The sequence below is a fragment of the Haliotis rufescens genome, unplaced genomic scaffold, assembly GCF_023055435.1.
Source record: "Haliotis rufescens isolate VD_foot unplaced genomic scaffold, xgHalRufe1.0.p SCAF_15, whole genome shotgun sequence".
NCBI lineage: Eukaryota > Metazoa > Mollusca > Gastropoda > Lepetellida > Haliotidae > Haliotis > Haliotis rufescens.
Window position 1 is genome coordinate 12536184 of NW_025963835.1, and position 18410 is coordinate 12554593.

General features: G+C 41.4%; 2 long non-coding RNA genes across 2 annotated transcripts; both read right to left on the minus strand.

Annotated features, from left to right (window-relative positions):
- Positions 1-4246: 4246 nt before the first annotated feature.
- LOC124111317 lies at positions 4247-5868 on the minus strand. Its single transcript, XR_006857422.1, has 3 exons — positions 5748-5868; positions 4742-4871; positions 4247-4321 (listed from the first exon to the last, which is right to left on the minus strand). It is a non-coding gene; the product is annotated as an uncharacterized LOC124111317 (long non-coding RNA).
- Positions 5869-13704: 7836 nt separating this feature from the next.
- Positions 13705-16090, minus strand: LOC124111316. The gene is made up of 3 exons (XR_007220976.1): positions 15956-16090; positions 14185-14314; positions 13705-13779 (listed from the first exon to the last, which is right to left on the minus strand). It is a non-coding gene; the product is annotated as an uncharacterized LOC124111316 (long non-coding RNA).
- Between the last annotated feature and the right edge of the window lie 2320 nt (positions 16091-18410).

Consider the following 18410-nt stretch of genomic DNA (forward strand, 5'->3'; position numbering starts at 1 on the left):
ATATCGATACCACGGGCCTTGTTTGTTTTGAGTCCATCGATCGCTTCCACGATCTCTTCTTCTAACTTAGTGCCTTCAGTAGTGACCCCGTCGACGTCCACATCATCATCGGGGCAGTCGTCGACATCCTTGAAGAAGGTAATTAATTTGTCAAGAGTGATTTTTGTGTTTGGCTGCTTGTACACATGTCGATTTTATAGTGCTAGTCCACTGAGATACCACGTAGAAGTTTAACATGAAATTCCCCACCCAGAGACACTAAACTGACTCCGAGCCGACCAGTTCTTGTTTTTAGCCCCTTAATGCCGAGCGTCAGGCAGGGTAACAACAAGTACCATCCTTTAATGTCTTTTGGTATGACGCGTCCAGGGGATGGAACCACTGACCTTCCGCTCTGTGGTTAGGCGCTCGATCTACTAAACCATGGAGGCAGTCTCGGAGCGTCTCTTGGTGTGACGGGGCCGTGGATCGAACCCCGAACCTTCCGCTCTCCGGGCGGACGCTCTACCACTAGATCACGGAGGCGATCATTTGAAACAGACAGATTGAAATGCGAAGCGTTTGTTTGTTGCCACATCGCCAGATGACAAGTTGTTGAAGCTCTCTGTATCTCGTTCACGGAAAGCCAATGTTTATATTACACATTACGCTATAACGTTTGGCTATCAGGATCTTGAATTGTAGAGAATATAGAGATATGCGAAACGTCTGTTGCTACGACCGGTCACACGTTTCCAGTTATAATCGCTTGACAGTGGTACACGTAAAACGTCATTGACCAATAAAATACAAATATTTTACATGTTATCTATACAGGATATTTCATGTGTCGATGTCAACCAATAAGCATATAAGGCTTTGTCGTTGATTCGAGTAGAAGTGTACACATTCGTTATGGCAGGGGAATGTAGCCTTGTTTTTATTATCTCAACTATCCCTGCATGCTTATCAGTGTTGTGATTCTTCGTGCGACAGACAGGTGTGAGGCAAGTCTTATTAATAGACAGTAAAATCACGAGTCTTGTGAATTGCATGAACATTCACTGTTGATTGTGACAAATTATATGTGACAACAGTTTGACAAACACCTGTTAAAATCACACATTTGAACTGGGTCGTGGCAATAATGTTAGCTGAAGTTCTACATGTTTAGGTACACGTTTCAGTAGGAATCTGACAAATGAATACAACATCCATTTTTGTTTTAAAAAAAAATGAAATAAATTCAAAGGAATAAATTGCTTTGATCTTTGTCTGTGCTAGTCACCTAGCTGTCTTCAATTTGCTCTTTGCTACGTCCATTATTTCACCTATCAGTGCTAATTACCCAGGCCTCCCGTTTGCCCAGTGTCCATTACCTATTACTTATCTATGGAACTTAAAACAAGTGTGGGTAGAGTTGTGTTAATGTTGAAGTGGCAAATTATTTTCCCTAATGTTGCCAATCATGAGCCTTCTGAATGAAGGCCAAAAGGGAGGTCGTGTAGCCTAATGGTTAAGGCGTTCGCTCGTCACACCGAAGACTCGGGTTCTATTCCGCACATGGGTACAATGTGTGTAGCCCATTTCTGGTGTTCCACGACGTGATATTGCTGGAATGTTGCTAAAAGCGGCATACAACAATACACATTCACTCACTCAATCAAGGCCAATATGTACAGTATGGGCTGAAGCATCGCCTGCCTCAACACACCTTACAGGACAGCACTGGAACTCCACCTCTCATTATAGTAGTGTTTTAACTTGATCACAAGGAGAATATCGTTGGAATGATGTATATCAGGGTGGTCAGTCTACAAGAGATGCTTGAGTGCAGCAAGCATTTGTGACCCCATCTTCAAAATATTTTTGTATTGACAGGCATTATAAATGTTTGTTGTCTCAGACAATGAGTCAGTGAGTTTGGTTTAACGTCGCTTTGAACAGTATCCAAGTTATATCACGGCGTGTCAGCCTTGTGTGGGAGGAAAGCCCGAAGTGATGCAGGTCTTAGACGTTTACCACTTTGGCCAAACCCACGAGAATGGGTATATTGCTGACAAACAGTATTCCGGCGTCAGCCCGAAGTGATGCAGGTCTGCAGGTCTTAGAAGTTTTCCATTTCAGCGAAACCCACGGGTATAGTGTGGACATACTTAGAAACATAACCGGGGCGAACGTGTATTCGAACCACGATCATAGTTTTCTAGCATGCCCAAGGGACGCAACTCTGCACATCGAGTTGATGCGCTTCAGACGGCTGGGCCTCCCGTGCCCCCGTCTCAGACAGAGAAGAATAGTTATTTGTTGTTTAAATAACGCATCAAGCAGCAATGATGCTCAATCAGAGACAACTCATGGATCAATTATTCCATCCCGTAATCTCCACGGGGTGGAAAGGGAGGACAGTTCGTGGATATGAAGGGTATGGCTTACAGAAACATTGACATTTATCCAAATACAACATTGTTATAATGTCTGATGCGTGCACGTATTAGACTGGGCCCTGAACGCTACTTTAAAGCACCAGGCAAATGCCCCACTGACTTACTAGTTACAGCTATCATGTTCTGATTAAAAAGGGGTAGCTTAACAAGGTATAGCAAGAGACAACTAGTCAATCTACTCAGATTTATTTACATGAACATCATATAGGGATAGGGAGCTAACAAATATATACAACAATGGTGAACAAAAAATAGACTTCCCAGGGACGGGAACACGTTTGTAGACACTGGTTGCTTTAAATGTTTAAGAGGACGCCTTCTGCCTTAACAATTTCAGCTGACCTGTCGCTCTTTGGGAGTAGGGTACACATAATAGTGGGAATTTTTGTACTGATAACATTTTTGATTTTGCATTGATAAGATTTCTGTTTTCGTACTGATATTTCATTTTTGATTTCTAGAAATTGATAGAATTTCTTTGGCTGCTCTGTTTATATAGGTTCGAGTAGCTGACCATCTCTCAGAAATAGAGTTAGTTTGGCCTTTGCTATTGAGTCTCTTGGCTTTAGGAGATGTACAACAGATGGCGGATCTAACTGCAATTCATGTTTTTGACGAGCCTGGCTGGGGCATGGTCTTGGCATTCCAGTAACAAGTGAACAATGAATTCAGGTTGATTGCAAGATGGGCATACATTGTCATAGTGCTTTTGGTGGCAGAGTCTGAGGCGAGAGATGGCATTTTCAACCTTCCTTTCATTTGAGTATGAAGAAGGCTTTTTGTGGATCTTGGGTTGCATTTTGTTTAGCCACCTGCCGATCTGACATGTATCACATTGGGCTTGCCATTTTGGGCTATGGATGCATTGCTTTTGCTTTTTATCTCTAGTTTGCTGAAGGTAAAAGCCACTATCTACGCTTTGTCTAGGGCTAGTTTCCCCAGTGTGTGCCTTTTCATTTCCATGAATATCTATGTGAGATGGGATCCACTACAGCTCCACCTGTTGCCCTTGGCCTGATAGTTTTGTATATTCGTATACACTATTATTGACTAGTACTGTGTTTGGTCTCGAGTTTGAGTTTCTGCCACTGAACTGCCTTTGCTGCCTATAGTTCCTGTATGGGCTTGAGTGCTTGAATTCCTCCAATTCAGCAGTGAATACTGACTGACCATAGGGGAGGCGGACCGAATGTGCTTGGGGTTTGGAACTATGGCTAGGGATCCCGTAAAGGTTAAAGGTTTTCTAACAGTTATTATAGTTTTAAGTTTGAAGCACTATTCACAATTTATGTTCCTATCTAATGCCCATGATACATCTATGGGTGATTCAGTAAGGTGAGTTTGCAGGTTTAATTGTTTGAGGAAAGACAGAGGTGATGCAGGTCTTCATGTACTTTGACATGGTGATGTGGTGTTGACAAATTAAGTATTAATTAGGGCGAATCTGAGATTCGAACCCACAACTATAGGATACTGGTATGCCGAGGGGACTTAACTATGCACAGCTAACTGCTAACACCTTAGACGCCATGAACATCCGCGCCCCAAGAATACTGCTGCACCAGTCCACTCATGGTGTCCCATGAGGTGTTAGTTGAAAACCACTCATTATTGCACATTGTCACACAGCAGCCCAGGGGCGGTCGGGTAGCCTAGTGGTTAAAGCGTTCGCTCGTCACGCCGAAGACCCGGGTTCGATTCCCGACATGGGTACAATGTGTGAAGCCCATTTCTGGTGTCCCCCGCCGTGATATTGCTGGAATATTGCTAAAAGCGGCGTAAAACTTACTCATTCATTCATTCACAGCAGCCCAGAGAGATTCTTGTTTATATCATTTATTAACCCTTGGTACAAGGTGGCAGCTTATTCAGCAACTCTTCCTAGGATACAGCACCTGAAAATAGAAATTCTCATGAGCTCAAAACTATTTTATTCTATTGGGCAACAGCTTCACAAGAACCATTGGAAGAAGCACAGGAACACCTGTAGTAGTAGTAGTAGTAGTAGTAGTAGTAGTAGTAGTAGTAGTAGTATTAAGAATAATTATAATAACATTTTCCATTTTCTATTTCACCTTCATTCAAACAACGAGAAACGGATTTTATCTGTTCTCCAAGTAAGCACCTGACGTTTTCATGTCAAGATCTTATGTACTTATCAACTTTAGTTGGTTTATTTATAAAAACAGAGTTGCCTGGTCTTACGGCACCATACCCAAGTTCATGAGTATCACAACCTTTGTCACATGTTGTCATAAGTGAAATACTTCAAAGCAGTCAAATCCTATACTCATTAATTCACTTGCTGTACTTACTAATGACGACATACACAAGCGCCAACGGCATCATCAGGGCGTCTGGTACACTCCCCTCCAACGGGGCATAGGTTTTGGCAGTGTGCGCATTCCAGGTCGTTGTGGCAAATGCCGTTACACTGGGCATCAGCTGTAATGTAGAAATATACATGTATGGCATGTCACACGAAACAGAAGATGAAGATGAAGCCACAACATTGACAATCAACACTCAAGAATCAGCGGAACGTTTGATTGGTACCCTCAGTTTTGAAGACAATGGAATTTTATGAATAAACAGTCAATCTTAATTAGTTTTGAGCTCCAACTGTCTTCATGTAATTGCTTCAAAGAGTTAGAGCTTTGACCAAAAATACATTTTCTCCCATAGTAGTTGAACCATAATTTTTAAATCTTAATCAATGAACATATTATTGTGATTCATTCCACTAGACCGCAGGGATGTTTTTACTGTTTATGGTACAATCATAACTATAGCTACGGATGTTTTATGTTCAGATAATGTCTTCACCACAGATCACATTACAGAAGATGGCACACAGGTCCAGTGTGTTCGTCTAGGGTCAACGTCGTTTGATGGGTAAAGTAAAAGCCATGGAAGTCTTCATTTAGTTCATAGAAAATTAGGAATTTTCAATAGTTGTTTTATGATTCTCTGTACTTGTTATAGAATAGTTATTTTGTGTTTGCTGTTTAACGCCGCACTCAGCAATATTCCGACTATATAGTGGCGGTCTGTAAGTTATCGAGTCTGAACCAGACAATCCAGTGAATGACAACATGAGCATCGATCCACGCAATTAGGATCGATGGCATGCATCAACCAAGTCAGAGAGCCTGAACACTCGATCCCTTTAGTCGCCTCTTACGACAAACATAGTCGCCTTTTACGGCAAGCATGGGTTTCTGAAGACCTATTCTACCCCGGATCTTCGAGGAACAAAAATAGTTATTGAATGTAGTTTGGGAAATGTCAAGCAAAATAAACATATATTAAGTTACTCACCGACAAACGCTGCTCCGATGAGCAGGACAGAGACGAGGAGAATTAGATAGGCAGCCTTCATGGTGGATGAATGAATACCCAGGTATCCCAGCAGTTGCCTTTATACATTGTTGCTCGTGATAAACAATCCTTGTTTTGATTTTGTCTACAAAGTGTTATCTTTATCTGTTACGACGACCTTAGTAATCATAGACCACGTTTCACATCATGATTTCTATTTGTTGCAGTCACATGCACGTTTTATCTGTGTGTTTCATGGAATGAACTACTTGATTTGGAACAAGTAACATAAATTGCTCAGTTTGGAGATAAATATTTCGTTTTGTAAGATGTGCATGATGTTATGCAGAATGGATCTTTGGAATTTTTTCATTTGGACACTATTTACAGGGTTGTGTTCAAATGAAACAAAATCTGAACATCCATTCAGCAGAACATTACGCAAAACATATAAAACGAGATATCGACTTTGTAACATGAACGTTATTTAAAATCAATATTTAGGAGAATCTATTTTATTGAGCGCATGAGGCAACAAAACTGTCGTTGGTAATACGTCTCCTCGTCCTTACCTTCGGCAACATGCATGCTATGGGGTGCCGCGAAACTGATCACTGGTTTCGAGGTACTCCAATATTGATGGTTCATTTTATGAAAGGGGTGATTACATTTTCACTCCCATTTGTCAGAAAACAAACAAACAATAACAACAACAACAACAACAAGAACCACAACAGCAGGAAACATAAATTTTCTACTTTTTTATCACAGTTATTCTCACGTGTAACTTGTATATAATAATGCATATCTTTAAGATACAAATTAATCAAAATTAGAAAAGACATAGGTATTGTTTGGCTCCCATCCAAGATAGTGTCATCTCGCCTGAAACTGAGGTGGTGACAAGTGACGTCAAAGATGTGTGAGATTTTGGACATGCAGCCTAGTTGGGATGGAAAAAGGTTTTTAATGTTAAAGCGGAATTACATTTGTGAAAGAGACCATGGGAATTAGCAGAAGAATTAATTATTCACCGCTATTCACCGGAGCAGTGGACGGTGGCAGGCTAGTTCCATTGGAAAGGAACCAAACTACGTTCGTTAGCGACCTGCTGCAGTCCCTGAAGGATGCTCGAATAGTGTCGTGTCAGAGCCGAGCACGAGTCAGTGGAATATGACTCCAGCGATTCATCGGTTTCGTGGCGGGTTATTTAGCAAATCTCGCGATTTTCAATACCTGCGTTTGAGAGCAAATTGATGGTAGTTGCCAGAAGACAATGGATTGTGTAAACTTTATTGAGACCAGCGTTGGTAGAAATATCTTTCATCATGTTGCCTATGACATTTACACCAACGGGCCTAGTGGTGTACCATTTGTCGTTGACGTGATCTCGACTCTTGGGGCCTGGTAAAAAGTACAAGACAGAATTGGTACTATCTTGCATAAATGCGTTTGTTTGGCCCATTTGACTCTTTTCATTTGAGAAGCAGAGAGCTGGTTGAACTTCAAAACCAGGCCATTCTGGAAGTGAAAAGATTGTGTTGCCAGGGTACAAATGTCACAGTAGGTGGGAGTAGTTTGTTTATCTTATGGCGTCATGTCCGTACATCCATACATAAAATGATTCAAATCTTATAAAACAAAATATTTAATTTATGTTTAAGATTTTTGTCAAACTCGTTTTATTTTTGCCAAATTTTGTGATAACACATTGGCCATGCATTAATCGCAATGTTGTAAGGGAGGGAACTCTTGCTGATGTTGATCGAATCTGGTTGGGAATTTTATGTTTATGTATAATCTGTCTAATAATTATGTATTATTTGTAGATAATACAGTAGACTTGTAGAGCTTTCAATTCGTGATATGCTGTACTGCTTTTGCATCAAGGGACGTGAAGTGGTCACTGGCGCCCCAGAGACGCTGACTGTACTTCTGTGGGCCGTCTCAGAACGATTTACAGCTTCAGCAGCTGTTGTGAGTAATAATATCAAAACTAGGTGGGTGTATGGAAAAAAACAAACTTCCTTCAACATCTTGAATTATCTCAGAAAATGTCATCCCATTCACTAATTACTTCATCCACATCTCTGATGTTGAAGTCGGGGGAATTTCAATTGATTCAGAAACAGACAGATGTTTGAGCTTGAGGCTCAAAGTGAGGAAAGAAAGTTAGAGGCTGAAAGAGATGAAGGAACGATAGAGGCTGAAAGAGAGGAAAGAAAGTTAGAGGCTGAAAGAGAGGAAAGAAAGTTAGAGGCTGAAAGAGAGGAAAGAAAGTTAGAGGCTGAAAAAGGAAAGTTAGAGGCTGAAAGAGAATAAAAACGATAGAGGCTGAAAGACAAGGAAGAAGTTAGAGGCTGAAAGAGAGGAAGGAAAGTTAGAGGCTCAAAGAGAGGAAAGAAAGATAGAGGTTGAAAGAGAGAAAGGAAAGTGAGGAGGCTGAAAGAGAGGAAAGAAAGATAGACGCTGAAAGAGAGAAAGGAAAGTTAGAGGCTCAAAGGGAGGAAAGAAAGATAGAGGCTGAAAGAGAGGAAAGAAAGATAGAGGCTCAAAGGGAGGAAGGAAAGATAGAGGCTGAAAGAGAGGAAAGAAAGATAGAGGCTGAAAGAGAGGAACATGAGCTCAAGTTAAAGGAGTTGGAAGAGAGACAAGGTAGAAGTCAGGATAGTGCGTCTGACAGAGTCAAGATAAATCATTGTTACCGGTCTTTATCCAACATTGATGAATCTGAGGTAGAGGGTTTCTTCGGTCAGTTTGAAAGAATATCGTCAAAATTACTTTGGCTAGAAGAATATTTGCATATTCACATTTAGTCTTGGTTTAAGGGGAAGGCAAATGTCGCGTAAAACTCATTGGACGATTGTCAACCCAGGTATTATCAGCAAGTAAAATCAACAGTTCTCAGAGCTTATGAGGTGAAAAGCGAAGCGTATTGTGAGCAACTGTGAGGTATCAAAAAGGCAGGCTATGAAAGTTACACTGAGTTTAATGCTAAAAAGGACAATTTGTGTACAACTGCAGAGTCTATTAAGGTGTTGTCTGAGGTTAGAGATTTAGAAGAGGTCAAGGATAGTAGTTGCCTGGTTTGAAAATTATCTTGTCAGATCAGAAAGTAGGGAAAGTTGAAAGAAGTCACTGAGATGTCAGACAATTATGTTCTAGTACACAAGGTTCAGTCATCAGACATATTGACATACTAATGGCATCGGCAGAATGGTAGGAAGGCTATTTAGCAAGCTGTTGTGGTGGCCAAGGTGTGGCTTCCAGAGTGCCTTAGCCTCGGTGCAGTTATTGTGACATGTCCAATCACTTGGTTGTAGATTGTTTTAAAAGAAAAAAACCCAATAATAAGTCGTCAATAGGCTTCGTTCACACTGCAGCAGGCGCGGAAGGTAGTGAAATAGTCGGTCCAGTTGATCGCTATGGTACATATGTGCATAGTGGTGCTGTGTCAGATATGTTCCGTAGGAATTAGTCGAGTCAGGTGTCAGTGTATCGGACAAGGGACCGTGGCAATTACTTATGCACACCTCAGCTGTTTCCAGCTTCAGTAGGTCAGCGACCGGTGATTTCGCAATTGTTAGTGGAATAGGTAAAGGCTGTGTCTCTGTACCATCACACAAAGAATGGCTCAAAGGCAAGTTTGTTACTGGTGAAGTGATTGTTGGCGTCACGGACGTTTTGACAATCTCAGGTGTTGATGTCTGTTGACAACTTAACAGATAATTGTTGTTCAGGATGATGCAATCAGGCTTTAGTGGTTAACCAGTTTCCAGTCGTGGCTAGTCTGGGGTTTTTCCCGATTTGCGTCATTACTCAGTCTATGTCCAAAGTCAGGCAGTTAAATGAGGTAATTGATATATCCGACTCCTGTGTGTCTGCTGTATTTGATGAGGCAGATGTTGTTACTAGTGTTAATCAGGAAGTCACACAGAATCTTGTTGATAAGGCCGAGGTAGACAAGAAGGGTGTTGTTCATTCAACATTCGCCCAGGAGCAGGTAGCCACGCCCAATGTGACAGGGCTGGCGAATGATAGGGATTAATCAAGTGATTACAATTGACCTGGGGCGGTATTAATCAGGAGTCGCTGTGTAGGCCTCAGAAGGTGGATTTAGACAATGGAGCTCATGTCATAGGCAGGGGATCAGAATTCTGGGTATTACTTTGTTCATTGGGGCTCACTTTGACAAGAAGGCTTGTGCCAGAGAATTTGAAGCTGGTGTCCAAGTGTTGCTGTCCATAAAAAATCCTCCCTCAAAGCTAAATACTTACCGAGTTAAATGCCAGGTTAATGATGTAGGGTATACTATCAGTACACCAGATCACATTAATTTGCTGAAAGCATACCAAGCTAGACCTACCACACAACCAGTCTATGTAGTAACTGACAAAGAAAATGATGATCAATGAGAAGTTATGGAAACCAACTCTGTAACAGTGAAGTCCTGATTTAGAGAGCAAGCTGAAGCATCTTCTCGATCAACAAAGAGAAGACATGCAGACGGTGATCACTGATCACATGGGCTTGTTCCAGGATGCTCCTGGTATTACCAATGCCATGGTATTAGACGTGGACGTGGGCGACGCAAAGCCAGTTAAGCAGCGCCCTTACAATCTCAACACTCACAAGAGAGCCTTGCTGAAGATATCAAAACCATGCTGTGCCAGGGAGTGATCAAGTCCAGGAACAGCAAGTGGAGTTCCCCCTGTCTGAAGGTGCCCAAGCCTGGGAATCAGTTCCGTGTTTGTGCCGGCTGCGAGATAGTTGAATGCTCATGTGACTCACATGTTCTGCAACGCATCGACGACTGCATCTACAGCATCGGTCATGCCACCTACATATTGAAGCTGGACCTTCTTAAGGCTTACTACTAGATTCCCATCTCAGAACATGCGAGGAGGATACTCACAATAGCCACCCCAGACTGACTGTACCAATCGGTGCCCTTCGGTATGAAGACGGTCCCAACAGCCTTTCAGCATCTGATGAATCTAGTTCTGGAGGACATCCCCGAAGTGAGTGTGTACTTGGACAACATCATCATCGCTTCAAGCCCACAATCTGAGGATCCTTGCATGTCTTGGGGACTCCTCTCAGCGTTCTGAATCATGTTAGACGACTCCTACCAAAAGTTCAATGCAGTCAACCTAGTACCTCTGACATAGACCAGAGAGGAGTTGGTCTCACAGTCCCTGAACCATATAATTTTCCCTTCCGCCCATTGCAAAAGCCTTAAATGAAGCAATTCTAGTTTTTCCTCTCAAGCTCCCATTTCACTGGGCTCCTTTTCAAATTAAATGGCGTTATTTGTTTCAATCCACATTTTTTCAGAGACTCAGCATTCATCTAGCCAGAGATTATTTACATCTATTTCAATTTTGTTTCATAACATCTTCTTCAGTCCATTCAACAAAATACATGTTTTACATCTATTTCACATTTTGATTACATATGACATGAAAACTTTCCTTGAGAAAATATCCTAAAAGGAGAAAAACTATTTCCATTTGCGTATTTATCCTCTGTTACAGTGGTTGTATGGTTCCACATAGAAGACATTAAAGCAATATGGAGAGCTAGTGATGAAGCAGTTTTGTTGTGTACCATGTATTGCCATACTTCTCAATGTCACAGACGTAGTGACTAAATTATTATACAAAGGCTTCCACTAGGCTTGACGGCTCACACATTGGGTACATCACACCATATACCCCTCAAAATAGGTTGAGAACTTTTAATATCTGTAGAACGTAACACCGAAACACATCCTTTAATTTGCACGTACCTCACGCAGTAGCGCCACATATGTGCGCAGGGTGCCATTCCAGAGTTTGACATTTTCAAGGAAGGTCGATTAGTTTTTGTGGACCATTATGTCTGTCAATCTTATTGATTCTGCTAATCACACAGTTGTGATTGACTTGATTTCATTCATTGTTTGTGAATGAACTAGTCATGCGGTGTCTGCATCGCGCGGATCCTCTACGGTCTTTTGGCATGATGGAAACTGGCAGAGGTCAGCATGCTGTGGTCAATACATTCAATGTTTCACAGTCTGTGATTAACAGACAGGGTATGACGCGACCAGGTTTTGCCAACAGACGTCAATGATCTAGACGTCGAAACTAGGTTAATCGTTGCTGGTCACATGTGGTGTTTTCAGATGAGTCTCCATTCGCTTTGCACTTCCTTGATAGACGTGGTCATGTCTAGCGTCGTTGAAATGAACGTCAATCGAATGTCAACCTGAGACCTCATGACAGATTTGGCGGTAGATCGGTTATGGTGTGGGATGGCATCACTGCACCAAATCCCACTCCATATTGCGCAAGGAAAGGTCAAGGGACAGTACTTCCGGGATAACATACTGACACCTTGTATTGTCTTGCTTGAAAGGCGTGTCGGTCGACGTTTTGTGTTTTAAGACGACAACGCCAATGCCCACCTCCAGCAGCACAACATCCATAGAATGCCATAGCCAGCAATGAGCCCAGACCTTTCCCTTACTAAACATGTCTAGGACATGAAAGGGAGACGTGTGAGTCAGCATGACAGGCCTCTGACCATGTTGGCTGACTTTGGTCAGGAGCTGCAAGAGGTGTGGACAGACTCCCTCATATTGACATTGGGAGACTAATACGTAATGCTTGCCATAAAAGGTGACTGTGATTGTCGTAGGAGGCGTCCAACGGGATCGGGTGGTCAGACTCGCTGACTTGATTGTATCCCAATTGCGTAGATTGGTGGTCATGATGTCAATTACTAGATTGTCTGGTCTGAACTCGATTATTTTCAGACCGCCGTCATATAGCTGTCATATTGCTTAATGCTGCGTTAAACAAGAAACAAACAAACAAACAAACAAACAAACAAACAAAACAAAACCTGCACAAGTAGCCTCAGAGTTGCATGGTTAATCTATGTCCGGGATGTTTGGTTACAGTTCCTGTGGTGTCTATATGTCAGACGAATATTCTAAAGACATCATACGACTAAATCATACGGTTAAATCATTCAAGGCCTTAGTAAAGCTTTCAATTCGTTTATGGAGACATGTGGTGGACATTTCCAAATTTGACGCATCTGTGACCAAATGTCCGATGCAATTTTGACTTGCAACATATGTTCCCACGCTTCTTTTCAGGTAAAGACTTGGTGAACTGTTGAATTGCCTTTGCTTGTCCTTTAGACGAGTGCCACATGTGGGGCAGGATACGTTCACCTTTTAGTAAACACCTTGTATCATCACTATTTGATACTGATTCATAAACAAATTTGGTGAGTGTCGGGTGCTTCCAGTAGAACATGACAAGCTTTTTGCCAAGACCCAGTGTCATCACTGATTTTCAGTTAGCCATCACTTTGTTTTTTCCGCCCAATGAAATCTGTTTCGGCAGATGATCGTGACCAAGTTTTCTCTGGCATTGACATTTTAAATCAATCTGTATTAGATGAATTATCTTTTACTGGTCTACTCTAGCGCTATTCTTGACCACCAGAAACTGTTTGCAAGACACTCAAAACAAGTCAGGGAATTTGTTCCTGAGCAGATAATTCGATATACTCTAAATGATATAGCCAAGACAAGATTTACTTAGTGTGGAGCACTGGGGGTCCAGCCGTCTTAAGTGCCATGAATTTGTTATATAGACTTGTGTACCAGTGTTGTAATACCCGATGTCTGCACGTGTTAAAGAGAGGCCAGAACCTGGCGAGTGGTCGATTGCCTCACTACCACTAGAGGTTTTGTGCTTTGAACTGCAGCACCTCAGATGGCCGGAACACACTGTCTCCACACTACTGCTCTGACCTGGCACCCTCGTCAGTACAGTCACGGTGTTATTTCTAAAAGCAGTCGAGAACCGCAGAACTTATTCCACATAGTCACACCTGCTCACAGAGGCCAAACTGAAACCGTACAGGTTTAGCAATCACCATACACAGAACACAATTCTCATTGGTATCATTTATTTACACTTAGTACAAGGTAGCCGTTTATTCAGCACCTCTTCCCAAGATGCAGCACCTGAAACAAACATATACATGAATACAGAACTGTTTTATAAATACTTAGGTAAATACAGCTTGGAGGAATGCGATTATACAGTTTTTCAGCTACGTTCAATGAGTAACACATTTTATCCCTTCTTCAACTGAACATTTATTGTTTTACAGATGAAGACTTTATTTATGCGCTTTAGTTGAAAATGTGTGAAACATCTCTCGGGTGAAACCCCAGTTGTATCTCCATGCTGTGTCAAGGCAGCATGTCTTCGGTTCGAGTACCGGGTTTGCGCTAATTATACTTGGTCCTCCAGCCCCATGCTCAAACTTGTGGGTATCACCAAAGAGGTAAATAGCCTCATCGTGCATAACAGAACGACTTCAATGCAGTCAAATCGGATAAGCATTATTCACTGGCAGTACTTACTAATGACGACATGTACAAGTGCCAGCGACCTCATCAGGGTGTCTGACACAATGATGTCCGTTGTGGCAATGGTCGTGGCAGTGTGAGCAATCATGGTCGTTGTGGCAAATGCCGTTACACTGAGCATCAGCTTTAATGGAGAAAATTAGATCAACGGAAAAGTGAAAGTAGGAAGCATGATATATTAATTCATGGAATGTCAAACGAAAAGTTACCAAGGTGAAGTCTCAATTTCAAGAATGATGGCAGGAATGTGTGAATGTTAGGTCCCCTGAGTTTAGAATTCAATGGAGGTTTATCAATAAACAGTGGCAGTGATGGCAGTCGTTGTTGTCGTGGCAAATGCCGTTACACTGGGCATCAGTTTTAATGCAGAAAATTAGATGAATGGAAAAGTGGAAGTAGAGTATTAGTTATGGTGTCTTTAGTTGCCGTATTACGGTGTCATATTAGATTAGCAGAAATATATTTGGCTAGGCGTGTTTCTGCTAGCCTAATATGACACCGTATAGGCAACTGCGTCAGCCTCGCCCAAACCTTTTCTGCTAACCTAATATGACACATATACGGCAATTAAAGACACCATAACGAATTTATTATGCCGAAAAGTTTACACTATTTGGTATCTTTGTCGCACATGTCATGTCAAAACTTAAACCTCAAAACTTAACACTTAAACCTGTGACGTTTAGGGTCAAAGGGAGGCTGCTCTTCAAACGTTTTTGATAATTTTAACTTTATATGATCTTATTAAAGTCACGAACGTGATCCAAGAAACATGATCGTCCTTGCACATGAAAATTAATGATATCAAAACACAAAACAGTGTCGAATCACGAATTTCTGTACCAGAATTTCCATGTGAAATATGTGAGGTGGGTGTTGAAAAATCCAAGATGGCTGTCACTGACGGTATACGGTTTCATATTAGGTCAGTATCAAGTACTATCAACCATCTTGGATTTTTACTGACGGTATAGGGGCTCATGTGGGGTTAGTAGTTCTGCTCACTGATTGGTCAATCTCACTTTGAGGCCCAATAAAGCATGATATGACGGGTGTGGGGTATTCCTACAGTGCCCACGGGAAAAGAAACCAAGATGAAGGCACACATTCGTCAACCAACACCTTGGGATCATGGCAGGGATGTTTGATTGGTCCCCTGATGTTTGAAGACAATGGACGTATGAATAAACATTTCAAGAATAGAGTCTAGCTTAGTTAGTTTCAAGGAAACCACTATGTCAATGCCAACTCTCTGCACATAATCCCTTCCATTTTGTTAAATTTGTCCTTGACCAATTACCCATTTTCTCCAAGAGTGGTAAAAAAATGAGTCTTTTATCTAAATCTATGACATATTTTTGTCCATGTGCTTGCTTTGACAAAGTCATCCCACAAGATCACAGGGATCATTTTACACTTACAATCACCACTATGCGTGAAGAGGGTTTTTGTTCAGGTACATTCCAGAAACTAGCACACAGTCCTACGTGAGTCTGTCTGGTAAAGATCATACAAGAAGTGACCCCACGGTGGCAAAATTGCTAATTCAGCAATATTAATTCATTCATTCTCACGGGTAAAGCCAAAGTCCCGGAATTGTCCGTTAGGTGTTGCTGGTCACTGAAAACATCTAGAAAGTTCAGAATTTTCAATCGTCGGTAGATGACCCTGAATGCTTAAGCTTGTTACTATATATTATGAGTTATTCAATGTAGTGCAGTGGAGGCTTGGAAGCGTCAATCCAAATAGACATGTATTAACTCACCGACAAACGCTGCTCCGATGAGCAGGACAGAGACGAGGAGAATTAGACATGCAGCCTTCATGGTGGATGAATGAATACCCAGGTATCCCCAGGGTCGCTTTTATACAGTGTGGCTCGTGATCAACAATCCCTGGTTTTTCTTGCGTTATCTTTATCTATAATGTAGGCCTTAGAAGTCACAGACGAGTTTTCACATGTTTATGATTTTGTATATGTCGCAGTCTCACGAACTTTTTATCAAGGTGAAGACCAATGAAGACGATATAATAAGAACATTGAAAAAGTTGCTTAAATATGTCACAATACAACCAAATGTCTTTTGTGATGTTTTAAGCCATTTTTGACGTCTTAATACTGTGTGTAATTAATACATGGACATATTTTTCAGTCAATTTACTTTTGACAAATCTACTGTGCAAGATAACAGTGATTAATCAATGACCGTATTTTCAGTAAAACGACTGATCATTCCTCTCTTGCTGCGTTCTCACGTGCATATTACCTTACATACATTTCGCCCATTTCAAACCTGGAGTTGGATTGAATAATTACCCAGACACAAGAACTGCCAATGGGAGCCTTTGTCAAATAATCGGAGAAGTGCTTCCACTAACGAAGCATCAAGTCAGCAACAAGTGCATGACGACAAATACACAGGTGTAGGGTTATTCCAGGAAACATGGACGACAAGGGAGTAGTAATCGTATCATCCATGCAATCCGAAATCCGAAAATGCTTTCACTGCAGGGATACAAACAACGACATCTAATAAGCTTCCACCATTCTTTTTGTCTGTTTGTTTAGCTTAAAGAAATTAATTAACATGCGCCCTTTGTAGTATTACTATCGAAATCTTCATAGATCACAGGTAACCAATCTAGATTTTGCCTCAAAATTTATTACAAAGAAGTCCAGTCTCTTTTCACACTAAGTTGCGCTAGCGAGCAAATCGACTAACGACCGCTAGTGAGCCCTAGCGGGCAGTGTTAGACAACCGGGAAGAAGCCATAGATTAATTACTGCCCCTTTAACTAACGAATCTGGCCTGGTTCCGGCGAGAGGGAAACCGAGTGCTATAACCGGAGACTGCTCGGTAATATTTCTCACAGACCGTAGACTCAACGGTAGGGTTCCCGTACGCGTTGGGATAGGTTTCACTTGACGTCCGTGGAACCTAGGAATCCTAGTATCTGATGTTATTCATCAGACATGGAACGAGTGTTACATAGACAATTTTACAGATAGCATGGAGCGGCATATCCAACAGTGGCAGGGCAGAAACAACTCGAGCAGTAACCGACTATTGACTGTAATATATTGTAATACAATAGCCTTATACAAGTTGGTCCAGAACCTGAGAACAAAATTCATATTATTGATTAATTTGAAATTGAAAATTGTCGCATTTATTCTGCTCCTCTATACATATTGCCCCCCTTGGAGAGTCCGGGGCAGAATAAGCCCCCAAACCACACTTGAAGCAACATTTTCCCACATTATTAAGAAAGGGGAAGAGGGAAAACCGATATCTTGAGCATGACGAGCGGCCACTTTAACCACCAATATCTCCCACCGTGGCAACCAGTAACGTTTGTCGTGAGACTCAAATGTTCAGCTTGATGTAATACATTGATATGTCTAATAGTATGCTCCCCTAGGAACAATGTGACATGCCATATGTCTTTACTGCTTTATGTCGTGAGTATAACTAGTAGTATAGCTAGTTCCGGTAGAATTGTCTTGAAGTCTTGTTAATGTAACAACCATGGGTTTAACCAATAATCTATTCTTCAAACAACAAACAGCAGGTATTATTCATATGAGCTGTCATAAAAGGAAAGAAAGCTTTTAGATTCAAAACTATTCAAGCATTTGAGTAATCTAATGTTTGCATTAACAGAACTACTTAATGTTAAAGACTTTGCCATGTTTCTTTGAGAAAATATACTCACCGACAAGAGAAACACAAATACCATACATGTTGGTTAATATATATATGAAGAATATCTCATATGTAAGATGCTTTAGATAGGTTCAATGCACAAACAAACAAGACTACTCAGGGTAATCAGTAAATGGGAATGTGCGTGAATACGATCTTCCCGGATTCTATCCCATTGCATATGGTCAATGCAGCTGTAGTGACTAAGGCTCTCATGAACTGCTTCACTATAACAGGGTACATCAGGTCAAGTCAAGTGCATATCACCCTCAAGGAGTCCAAATCAGCCTAGAACATTTTCATCACAGTTTGAAAAGTATGTTGATGTGAGGGACTTGGATGCAGGAATCCTATATGCGTTGTTCACTGCTAGGGATGCCAGACAGGAATATCTAGGATTTTCCCAATTGAGTTGGTCTATGGTCTATGGTCATACCCCAAAGGGCCCCTTGAAGTTGGTAAAAGACAAGTGGTGAGCGATAATCCATCTGAGAATTTGCTAACCTATGCTAC